General features: G+C 41.2%; 1 protein-coding gene and 1 long non-coding RNA gene across 2 annotated transcripts in view; both read left to right on the forward strand.

Annotated features, from left to right (window-relative positions):
- Positions 1–12,500, forward strand: part of LOC308298093 (dachshund homolog 2-like) — a gene marked incomplete at its 3' end in the record, with an annotated part of 168,751 nt that overhangs the window by 6,132 nt on the left and 150,119 nt on the right. The window lies entirely within an intron of this gene.
- Positions 7,267–10,634, forward strand: LOC308298394. Its single transcript, XR_013962706.1, has 3 exons — positions 7,267–7,960; positions 8,789–8,853; positions 8,948–10,634. It is a non-coding gene; the product is annotated as an uncharacterized lncRNA (long non-coding RNA).

Below are 12,500 nucleotides of genomic sequence, written 5' to 3' on the forward strand. Positions count from 1 at the left end.
TGTGTGTGTGTGTGTGTGTGTGTGTGTGTGTGTGTGTGTGTGTGTGTATGTGCGTGTGTGTGTGCGTGTGCGTGTGCGTGTGCGTGTGTGTGCGTGCGTACAGTCTGTGTGTGTTAATCAGTGTTGAGTTCCCCCCACACACACTGGGCTGACCTCGGTGTAACTTGTTGTTTAAAGGAACAATACGTGAACTTGTGTTTCTGAAGGTTCTTCCTTGTCTCGTCCGTCCGTCCATCGTCCTCCTGGTCACATGATGATGTGAACACAGGACAACATTGAGATTCGATTATAAAAAATATATATACAATTATTGATTTTCAAAAATACAGAAAATACATCTACTGTATGTCACAGTGTGTCACGGTAAGCTTGTAGAACAGCTATTTTTATGTGCAATCAAGTATAAAATCGGGCTTAAATTATAATTATTTTTTTGTTTAGATTCCTTTATACTGTACATATTTGTTATTATATAAAAAAACGTGTTAATTAGTCGATAAATTGAAAAACTAAACTATGGAATAATTGTCCCATATATGGAGAACACTGATGGCATGAGTAGGACCAAGTCCATGCGTGTCAGTGTGATGTCAGTGTGACAATCACTAATAATTATTATTGATATTTCAAATTGAGAGTTACTGTCTATATTGCCATTAAAAGATAGATTCAGTTCGTCCTGACCTGTATGTGTGCGTTGTCATAGTGTCTTGTTGAACGTGTTCTCTGTGACACACATCAATCAGCCCAGTGTTTAAATCTGATGTGATGCCATGATGGCTGAGAGCTAATCTGAACACCTTTTTAAAATGAGTTGCTTGGGACTTAAACTCCTGTGATTTAATCCACAGACCGCCTTATTAATGTCAACACTGGTCACTCTATGCCGCTTATGATGTCCGTCGTTTCTCTCTCTCTCTGTGTCGCACGAACGCACGCACGCACGCACGCACGCACGCACGTCGCACGCTGCTGTGCGTTAAGCGTGTTTGTGAGTATTAGCCCAATATGAAGTGTCTCCAGCCATCACAGTGGGTGGCATGTTAGAGAGAGAGAGAGAGAGAGAGAGAGAGAGAGAGAGAGAGAGAGAGAGAGAGAGAGAGAGAGAGAGAGAGAGAGAGAGAGAGAGAGAGAGAGAGGCTTGAGGAAGAGGGGGTGGGGTGACGATAGTGGACATGACCTCATGATGGATTTGATACTGTCTGCTGCTGCTGCTCTCTCTCTCTCTCTCTCTCTCTCTCTCTCTCTCTGTCTCTCTCTCTCTCAATATGTCAATGTATACGTGTGTGTGTGTGTGTGTGTGTGTGTGTGTGTGTGTGTGTGTGTGTGTGTGTGTGTGTGTGTCTGAACATATCTACATCAGGGGTGTACATTACAGCAGTGGATTCCGGGGACTCTGTGGGTTCCTTTTAGGGGGGTCTAAATTGACCCGTACTACAAGTCTGTAACTCTTAACAGTGTACATACAAATGTAACCAAATGGACCCTAACAGGTTCACTTGGTTCCATTTGTACACTGTCAGAGTTAAAGGACAACTTGGTTTTTTACACTGCTTTTTATTGCCATTTTAGCGAGTTTGATTTCAGTGGTTGGGGCATGTGTACAAGTGGCTTTTAGACTTTTTAGACACACTAAGCTGACAATTTCTTTGCTACTATTTACTTCAGCCCCCATAAGTCACATCTGCCCATGAAAGATTGCGGTGCATCTTGGGAATGGGCTTATTGTGTCTAAAAAAATCATATTTAGCCACTTCGTTAAAATCACTAAAATGATGCGCACGTACACACAAACAGACATATTGCTGGCAAAAGTCACAGGAGAACATGATCGCTGTGTGTGATATGGAACCAAAGCTTACCATAGACAGTAATAATCGTTTAATTGTCATTGGTTTATTGGAGGGTTATTTGGGGAGAAATGGAAGCGACCAGCAGTCACTCACAGCTGGAGCTCCTTGCTCAATGATCCTTGTGGACCTGCTTCAGCGTAAAGTCCAGTGAGAGCTCATAACACTCACTGTAGCGTTTCTGAGTGATCGAGTTGACATCTAATCTGATCAAATACCTAAGATCTAAGATTGCATCGAAGGATCTTTACAAGAGAGCCTCTCTGGTAGCTTGGAAGACAAATCAAATATAATAAATGTATTACTAAATATCTTTATAAATAAATAAACAAACAAACATTTAATGATTTATACTTCCTGATTATTATTTTTTTATAATAGAAATTAGCGATCTATCTGATTGATTGGCTATTTCCGCTGCTGTTTTGAACATATTTGAAATTGTAAATATATATTTTAGAATCTTTTTATTGATTTTAAAAAGAAACTGTTCAATTCAATTATTTGAAAATGTATGAACATATCATATATACATATCAACATATACATTAAATTATAACCATTATTGCAAATTAAATTATCTCAAATAATTGCAATTAGGCGATTAATAAAATAATGGTGACGCCCCTAATCTAGTGGTCTGTGTCTATATCTCACCCACGTTCTCACTACCTTTCTGTTCTATGTCTCTTTATCACTCTCTCTCTCTCTTTCACTCTCTACCTCTATTTTATCCATCTCTCTCTCTCTCTCTCTCTCCATCCTCGGTTCTGTTTTCTCTCACTCACACTCTTTCTGTTCTCCTTTGACCTTCCCTTACTAAGTGTGTGTGTGTGTGTGTGTGTGTGCGTGTGTGTGTGTGTGTGTGTGTGTGTGCGTGTGTGTGTGTGTTTGTTTTTGCTACTTCGTGGGGACAGGCATCTGACAACACAGTCACCTACAGGGGACCCAAAACGGTGTGGGGACCCAAAAGCGGGTCCCCACACCGTTTATCGTTTAAATCGAGAGTAAGCATTGCTGACATGCCTGTTGAGCTCCACACGGTTTTTTAGAAAAGTCCCCACAAAGATAGAAAAACATGAAAAGAGTGTTTAAGGAGTGTTTACTGAATCTCCCTCTACCTCCCCCCATTGACCAAACCAATGCAACTGCAGATCAGTGTGTTAGCCTGCTTTCACACTCCTATAGCCAATCATATGGCGTGCTGCCTATCACGTGCCACTTTAGCCAATCTACGCGCAGCATTCAGCAGTGCATTTCCACAACAAGGAAGTAGTCTCATGGAGGAAGGCAGGAGAAGAGTCTACACAGCATAAGGTAATCTTTCAAACGATTTGGTATATTTGTTTGTAACACAGTGATGTTAATCTATATATAATATAAAGTCGGAAAGAATGTCCTGTCTATCTGCAACACTGCAAGACAGAGAGCATAGCTGATGGATGCGACATCATGCGATCATTGAGGCACAGAGCAGTAGGCTACAGAGGCACACATGGGTATGGTACCATACCTTGATTACAGGGGGAAATAATAAAATGTACTTCTTAAAATAAATCCATCGTGCATGTAGCCAGTGTTGCATGCGTGCCTTCACGTAAAAGACCAGACAACAGTCATGTTGCCATACCTTAGCTTTTGCTGAACTGACGCCACTGCACTGGCGAGTGCAGTGCAGCGCAGCGCACTCGCTCATTGACACCAGCTGAATCTGATTTCGTTGATTAGCTGAGACGGGGATGGGCAGTAAGCAGCTGGATGTGTGGAGAACTCACACTAAAACTGGGCTGTGGTGTGTTTTGCAATGTTGTGTGTGTGTGTTTGTTTTTGCTACTTCGTGGGGTGACTTGTCCTGCCAGCTTTGTAATTAGCATGAATTTGGGGTTGAATAAATGGAGTCTGGTGTCAAGGCTAGGATGATTGATAGTGTTTGATAGTTAGGCCAGGGGTCTTCAACAGGGGGTCCGCGATCCCTAGGGGGTCCGCGGAGGTACTGCAGGGGGTCCATGAAAAAAAAAAAAAAAAAAAAAAATCTTAAAAATGTATTTTAATTTTTTACATTTATGTTAAAAAATAAATCAAGATTCTATCCATTTTGAATAGCTTTAATACATGATTACTATGCAATTGACAGATTGCTGATATAATTGACATTGGTTTTCAGTTAACCCATTTAGGCCTGAACACAATATGACGCAATATTTTATGCTTTAAATATAATAGCAGAAGAAAAATAGCAGATATACAAGCTCACAGCGTGGCACCGAGTGCAGCGCTGTGAGCTTGTAGATCTGCTATTTTTGAAAAAGTCGTGAAAATGTGTGCAAATCTTTGAATATATTTATTTTCAAAGCGAACATTTGTAACTCAAATATTGCTTCTGGGTGGTCCCTGGAACTAGATATTTTGAGATGGGGGTCCGTGGTCAAATAAATATCATTTTGGGGGTATTATGAGAACCACTGACATAGTAGTCTCTCAAGAACAGACTAACTGAGCTCCAGTGAAGTGAAAAGGACCTTTTCTTTGACAATGACTGGCCAGATTGCTGACATAGAAACATAGGTTTTTCAAAAAACCTTAGAAGGTTTCAAAAGACACTTATAGAATCGGGTCAAAATTCTAATTTTCACGATTTTTCAAAAATAGCAGATCTACAAGCTCGCAGCGCGGCACTCGGTGCCACGCTGTGAGCTTGTAGATCTGCTATTTTTGGAAAAGTCGTGAAAATGTGTGCAAATCTTTGAATGTACTCCATAAAAAAGCCTGAGATGCATTGTTGTCACATAATTTGACACTTAGTTTCATATGCAGACATATTAGCACAGATCTTTATAATCCTAATAAGGAGGATATACACAAGATATTTCTTTATGCTCTTTTAATACCAGGTTGTTGAAAAAGATAAGGATTAATAAAACAAGATAGGCCTTTCTGAAACGGTCTAGTGCAGTGGTTCTCTTGACCTTGTACCAGTGAACAGTATTGTCATGAAACTTCCTTTTCCTTCCAATAGATTCTTCAATTAATCAATAAATAAACCACTAGGGGGGGCCCAAGTAGCACCAGTGGTACATGACATGTGCCAAAGGTTATTATAGATTAGTGTTTCTCAAGCTGTCAAATTTGAAGGTCCTTGACTCCTTAACTCTGACAGTGTATTGTACACATGGAACCAAGCAGACAGACAGACAGACAGACAGACAGACAGACAGACAGACAGAGAGAATGCCTACTGGTAAATCAAACCTGGTATCTTCACGCTGTGTTGGGCTCTGTTAAGGCAGTGTTTCACAAACTTTAGAATTCCAATGTCTCCCCTACTCTGAGTACATTTAACCTCTCATCATGAGACTTAGGGTTCATTTGGTTCCATTTGTACAATGTGTTATGTGGTTGTAGATCTATTATTTTTGCTAGCCTATTTGATCTAAACATAATTGATCTTTTCTCTTTTATATAGTTCTTGTGAGCTTGCTTCATCTCTCTCAGAGCGAAGGGGTCCCTGGCCTGAAAACTTTGAAGACCCCTGTTTAACCCATTCAGGCCTAGAGTTATTGAATGCTTTAACCAGTGAAAAATAGCAGATATACAAGCTCACAGCGCGGCACTCGGTGCCGCGCTGCAAGCTTGTAGATCTGCTATTTTTGGAAAAGTCGTGAAAATGTGTGCTAATCTTTGAATATATGTATTTTCAAAGCAAACGTTTGTAACTCAAAATTTGCCTCTGGGTGGTCCCTGGAACTACATATTTTGAGACGGGGGTCCGTGGCCAAATAAATATCAGTTTGGGGGTCCTTGACATGAAAAGGTTAGAGAACCACTGACATGGTAGTCTCTCAAGAACCGACTAAAGCCTGTATCAGAGTGTACGGTGGAGAGCTATCCACCGCAAATTTGAGGTGGAAAGCTTTCCACCTCAAGTCAGAAAATAAGTGCAGGCCATCATAGTACGCCACGGTGGAGTCCTATTCACCGTGACTGACTAGTCTAGATTGACCAATCAGTGAACGGGGTGTAGAGCCTGTCTGTCTGATAGTAAAAACAGAGAGATGTGTTGGGACTCACGGTGTAAAGCTCTCCACCGTGAGGAATGATGTAACGTTGTAGTTTCATGACTCAAAAAGACTTGAAAAGACTACACCGCGGTGTAAAGCCTTCCACCGCGGACCCGACTATGATACGGGCTTAACTGAGCTCCAGGTGAAGTGAAAAGGACCTTTTCTTTGACGATGGCTGACATAGAAACACAGGTTTTTCAAAAAACCTTAGAAGGTTTCAAAAGACACTTATAGAATCGGGTCAAAATTCTAATTTTCACGATTTTTCAAAAATAGCAGATCTACAAGCTCGCAGCGCGGCACTCGGTGCCGCGTTGTGAGCTTGTAGATCGGCTGTTTTCACTACTTGGGTCTGTAACTCAAAGCATACAAATGTAATCAAATGGACCCTTATGGGTATGTAACTGTGTACAAATGTAACCAAATGGACCCTTAAAGCTATCGTATGTAACTGAGTGTAGAGATGGACCCTTATTTACCTCTGAGAGGGTAGAAATGGAACCAAATGGACCCTTATGAGTTCCATTTTGTACACTGAGTTAAATAAATGTTGATTTTACAATACATGTTGGGGTCTGGTATAGAAATTCCATTAAATGGGGGTCCGTAGCCTAGTGCAATTTAAACTGGGGGTCCTTGAAATCAAAATGGCTGAGAAGCACTGCTAGAGCCATGAAAATCATGGCATCTTTTCAAATGGGGGTCCGTGGGCTAATTTGGGGGTCTTGACATGAAAGCTGCTCTAGCTGTTTAGACTGTTGCAACATCAACCATTGAACAGCCCATACATCCAAACAGAAAAGTCTGATTGTAATAAACAACATTAAACTCACCAACATTTCAGCAATAGGCTATAGAAAGCTTGAATTATCATTGAATTATTCTCTATCTACAGTGTTTGTTTGGTAAAATCCTTTGTAGAGATGTTATGAGTTAATTTCTGTCAAGAAATTCCATGCAGGTGATTTTCTTCTTCTTTTTTTCTGAAGTGTTGGGAGTTTGAAGTGGGAAATCAATGGTCCTGCATACCACATGCACTGCATGTTTCTAATTGCACATAATGCAGGAAGCCACTATTCTGTTTGGATTCATGGGCTGCCAATAGTATGTTGCAACTAGATTCAAGATATTAAAACAATCTAGAGTTGCAATTTGCAGCTAACTAAAGCTGCATGTTAACTGTTGTAGCTGAGTAGAAAGTACAATATTTCCTCCACTGCTGTTTAGTGATGGGATGTAATGAAAATGTCATTAATTCAGCGATGTGTGCTATTGTCATTCTTTTTACTCTAATAGGTCATGCCAGATTCTCCCACCGTAGTAATCTATCTGCCTTGGAATACCTGTTTCTCTGGTCACTGCGAGGACTCTTAGACGGTATGTATAAGCTATGTTAATATTTATATATTATGACGTGAGGTTAATACTAAAGCATCAATTAGTATGCAGCATGTTAACTTGGCCATTGTCAAATAATTAAAGCTGTCTCACAAATGTATTGGAGTAGAATGTACAATATTTCCTTCTACCTTCTCCCTCAGACAAAAGGAAGTAGTCTGTGATCAACCACACGTCTCCACAATCAGGAAGATGGCCAGCCCTAACTTTGTTCTAGATCTTTGATCCAACTCTGAATTCCAACTCAAAACCTTTAAGATTTTAATGCATCTTGTTATCTCCCTCTTTCTCCTCATCTGTGTGTACGGACGAGGCACCAGCGGTTGACACCGCAGAAACCCCGGCGTCGGAGCTGATCGAGGCCGACACAGAGCTGGTGGCCAGGCCGAGCGACCATCAGTTGTAACCACGAGCACAACGGCACCGTCTACCAGGTCACCATGGAGAAGCTAGACCTCGGCTGGCCCTGGGGAGGCGGCGGTGGCGGAGATGACAGCAGCCAGGGCTGTGCCGGGTGGTGGACGGGGGCCTGGTGGGCGAGGACTACACCCAGCGGGGCAGGGTGAACTGCACGGACACGCTGGACATCAGCCTCCAGCTGACGGAGGTGGTGGAGGAGGACCACCGTGCTCCTCACCGTGCCCAACCCAGGTGTGATGTCTCGCACACACATGCACGCACGAACACAGTGGTACTCTAAACTTTGAAATTTGAAGGTCTCCCCTTAACTTTGACAGCGTACACATATTTGTACACTGTCAAAGTTACAGACATGTAAGCCAGGGTCAATTTAGACTCCCATAAAGAAATTCCAGGGTCTCTCTAGAACCTAGTAACCACTTGAACTCTAATGTTCATATTCAGAGAACTTTAGCCAAAAATAGCAGACCTACAAGCTTGTAGATCGGCTATTTTCGGCAAAGAGGTTTGGTGTAGAGGGGAAAAGGAGCACACTAAATACAGCGTGAAAGGTCAAGTTTATTAAGTATTGACGGTTCAAGTGGTTAAATATCTGATAACACAAATTGACATGAATCCAAAATACACTGATGATTGTGCTGTCAAACGATGAAACTATATGGAATCTGGGGGTCCCTGCTTCATCTCTCTCTCAGGGGAACTTGGACTGAAAAGGTTGAAGACCCCTACCCTAGAGTCCCTGAAATCCACTTTGAGAAGCACTGCGCTAACCCATGCCACGGACACACACGGATGCATTACGCTGCCCCTGAAACTTATAGTAAAGGTGCTAACCTAGTAAGGCTGGACTCAAAATATCAGATATCGGTATACAGTATAGTGCAGGGGTGCCCAAAAGGTAGATCGGATCACAAAGGCTGTGCAGGTAGACCATATAACATGCCACTAATATAAAGTTTTGGAAATCTCAATGGAAATTTGTTGTGGCACAAGTAAAGCATGCTCGCTGACATACATGTCCTATGTTCCTAATCTTTAACTTGTGTTCTTTTTATGTAGACCACAGTTCGAGCCAGGCACAGACGGTGGCGCTCACACGTCTGCAGTTTGCGAAAATGATCAAGGTAAATCAACATTTCAGGCATCAAGAAAAACACATCTCTCATTGTCATTAGGGGATATTTCTTAATGTTCATTTTTTTATGTGCTCCAATCTAGAGAGAGACTATGTGGACAGGCACACCAGTGGCGTCCGTATGGGTATCCTGGAGATCGTGGCGTTTCAAGGAGGCCCAGACTCTGCTGAAAGCTGGAGGATGAAGTGGTCGTCGCCGGCCATCCAGATGTTCGAAGTGTCTTCGCTGTGTTTGTCCATAATGCTCTCCACAGAATATCCTCCAGGTTGGAAGTACTTCTTTGAGACTGTGCAAAGCTGTTCCTGTATCTGGATCGGGCCCGGCTCCATGGGGGGGCCTCAGGGGGCTTTGCCCCCCGAGTTGCAAGTTAGGCCCCCTCAGTTTATATTCTAAATGACGGTCAATGCGTCCATCAGAAACCCCCTCTCACATTGGAGCCCCCTTTCGCTAACGCGCTGGTGCTGCCTAGTTCCTGTGGCCAGGGGGGACTCCGACTGCCGGTAAATCTCAGTCCAAATGATGGTCAATGCAATTGACCGTCCATCGGAAGCCCCCCTCAATGGAACCCCCCTCTATCACACTGTGTGACGCTGCACAGCGTTCGGTGCACCCAGGCGCGCGGTTTATTTGTACAGTATATGTACTATAAATGGATGGACTGTCAAAACAAGTTGTTATTAGTTAGAATACATCACAGACCCTTTCAAACGAGAGGGCACTTGTGAGTAAAGTTGGCAAGTTGTTCAACCACTAATTAACAACAATGCACGCTCATTTTAAGATGACAACAACAAACATGGACGCAACACTGGTCTGTCGCATCCAGTCAGATGAAACACGGTGGACAGCTGGACACGTTAAACGTTACCTTGAATGGAATATATATATGAGGAGCAATTATGTCAACTTCCCCAAAAGGCTCTCCTGTCCTATTAAACCAGACGCTGGGACAGCATCCACTGCTTGTATCCACAATATAACTTGTGAGTACCTATCCTAATGTATTACCTTAACATGTCACGCCAATGCGCAAATGGTAATGTGGGTACAGTAATTAATATACAGTATTTGTGCAAGTTGGTCCTAACATTTGAGTATAGCCTATATGCATTATGTTCAGACAGTTCAATCCAAAACATAATGCTTATGGTTGTGTAAGGCTGCTTTTATACGGACCTGGTTGTCATTAATGCATACAGATATCTATGAAAGGTCTTTTTATTAGATGTCTGGTAGATTGTAATCGTGCCAGGTCACGCTGACCAGCAGTTTAAAATACTAGCACGATCTCTGGTAGACCTACCGGTACAGTATATCTTTAGAAAAAAAAAAAAAGATAGATATATATATGTTTTTTATTATAAGCGACTTTGGTCTTGTTTTCCTGTCTTGTTGCCAGGTTTGCTTATTATAAGAGACTTTGATTTTGTTTTCCTGTGTAGTTGCTTATTTGGCATTGCTTTCAAGATTAATTCTGAAACTAGCTGATGTAATAGAGCTAAAGGGTCTTTTGGGCTTGTTTTCATAGACCTGTTCAGTGTTCACTTGTTTCCCTCACAGAAAATAAATGTTGCAACTCTCTCAGTGAGAGAAAGTGAACACATTGCATATTATATAGCTGATTGATTGATTGATTGAATACATTACTCACAGTTGGCAGATTGTACACTTAAATGCTATTTAATGGCACTCCGTTTTATTATTTATATCAGCTATTGTGTTGTTAACCAAATTAACTATAATGTTCAGTAAACAGTGAAACACCAGGCATGGATTACAGACAGTTTGGTATAGTTTAGTGGGTACACAGCAGAGGAGGAGTTCATATGAATGACTGGCATGATGCTGATGGTAGCTGGCATGAGCCCGACTCATGCGCACCGGGCGGGCGGGCGGGCGGGGGGGGGGGGGGGGGGGGGGGGGGGGGGTTAACTTGCCCCCTCACAATTTTCAAAAGCCCCCTTAGTCATTTCATCCTTCAGCCGGCCCTGATCTGGATGCTGGAAAATCTTCAGCACGCGTTCAGACACTGAGAACCAAATTTTCTCAGTATTGGAGGAGACAATGTTTTGGACCTGATGTTTTGAAAATGAATCTCAGACATCGACATTGAACTGAATGACTGAATGTCTCAGGTCTAGGTTTGTTTGGCGTTGATTTACCTGAGCGGTCATAACATTTGGATCATCTTCCCAAAGCCAAAAACTGCAGTCCTTAGAGTATCATCACTCGTCTGTGCCGGTCTACATACAGTTGGAATTTGATTACTTAAAATAAAAGCTCAATATTTTTGTAAATTTTGAAAAATAAATGGTGGTACCTGTAAACCAAAAATATGAAGAACTGGACATGGTTTTAGTGGACAGATACAATGATACTTATACACTTAAAGTTCTAGACATCCTGTTTAGGTTTAAACTAAATGTCTTCCCAGAAAATAGAAAGTCTACAAGCTCACAACATGTCACAGGCTGCGCGTAGTGAGATTATTTTTGGATTTTCTCTTGTTTTATTTATTTTTTGTAATGGATGTGCTGTTTGGAGTCTCAGATACTGAGAGCTTTATAGGTTGCATATTGCCTTACCCCCAATGCCTAAACTTCAAAGGCATTTGATTTATTTGACCATTTCAAAACACATTTTAAAGTGATGTTCATTTTAAAATGTCTGTTTCTGCATAAGGGGCAAGGCCATGGAACCAAACCATGAAATCAAAGGTGTACTTATTATTTGTTTGACGCATTCATGCTGTTTTGAGGTTAATTACAGTGCAATTTATTGCTGCCTTTGTTGATTATATTTTTGTACAAGTAAGTTTGTAATGGCTTAATTTTAATTTGGGATCCTCAAATGAAAATGTTTGAGAACCACAGAGACTTGAGAAACACCTGCACTGAATTTATGGTTTACCTAGTTTAATTATTGTGAAGATATTGAACATTGTTACTGGCACATGCAGAAAATGCAAAAAATATAAATGTTTATAATTTTATATAAATAAATGTAAATTTATATAAATTGTCTCAATTATTTTTTAATGGCTAAATAACCAGTCCTAGTTGAATGAACATATTACACAAGTGACGATAAATAATTTGTTTCAATTGGCTGAATATAAGTCAACAGAGTATGTCGTTCACTCAATGTAAAAAAATTAAATTGCAATTGGCTGAACTTTAAGCCAGCAAAGAGTTTTTCGTTCTGTCAACGAATAAGTCAACGAAGAGTGTTTCATTCTGTCAATGTTTTGAACTTCAAAATTGAGTCAACTCGAAAACCGACTCGCAACAGGTTGCCGAAAGATAATCAATTGGACCAATTTAAAATGTTTATCAGTGTACAATGCTTGCAGTCCATAGGGTGGTTGTAATCCATTCTCTAGCCTTCTATCGCAACAGTACACAAGTCTTTTGTGCTGTCTTCCCACATTTTTTGTATTTCTTCCTGTAGGCATGTTCCTAGTGTAGCTGAGTGTCTCAACCTCAACCTGATGGCAGAAATATCTACCTTGAATCATTACTAAGTATAACTCATTAACTTGTCTGTGGGTACTGTACCATAATGAATCATGAATGAATGATTGTTTGATACAAGCAAACTGACAACTTCACTCTCTGTCTGGTCTGTGCTTTACT

This window comes from Nannobrachium achirus, assembly GCF_963921795.1.
Source record: "Nannobrachium achirus genome assembly, chromosome: 14".
Classification (NCBI taxonomy): domain Eukaryota; kingdom Metazoa; phylum Chordata; class Actinopteri; order Myctophiformes; family Myctophidae; genus Nannobrachium; species Nannobrachium achirus.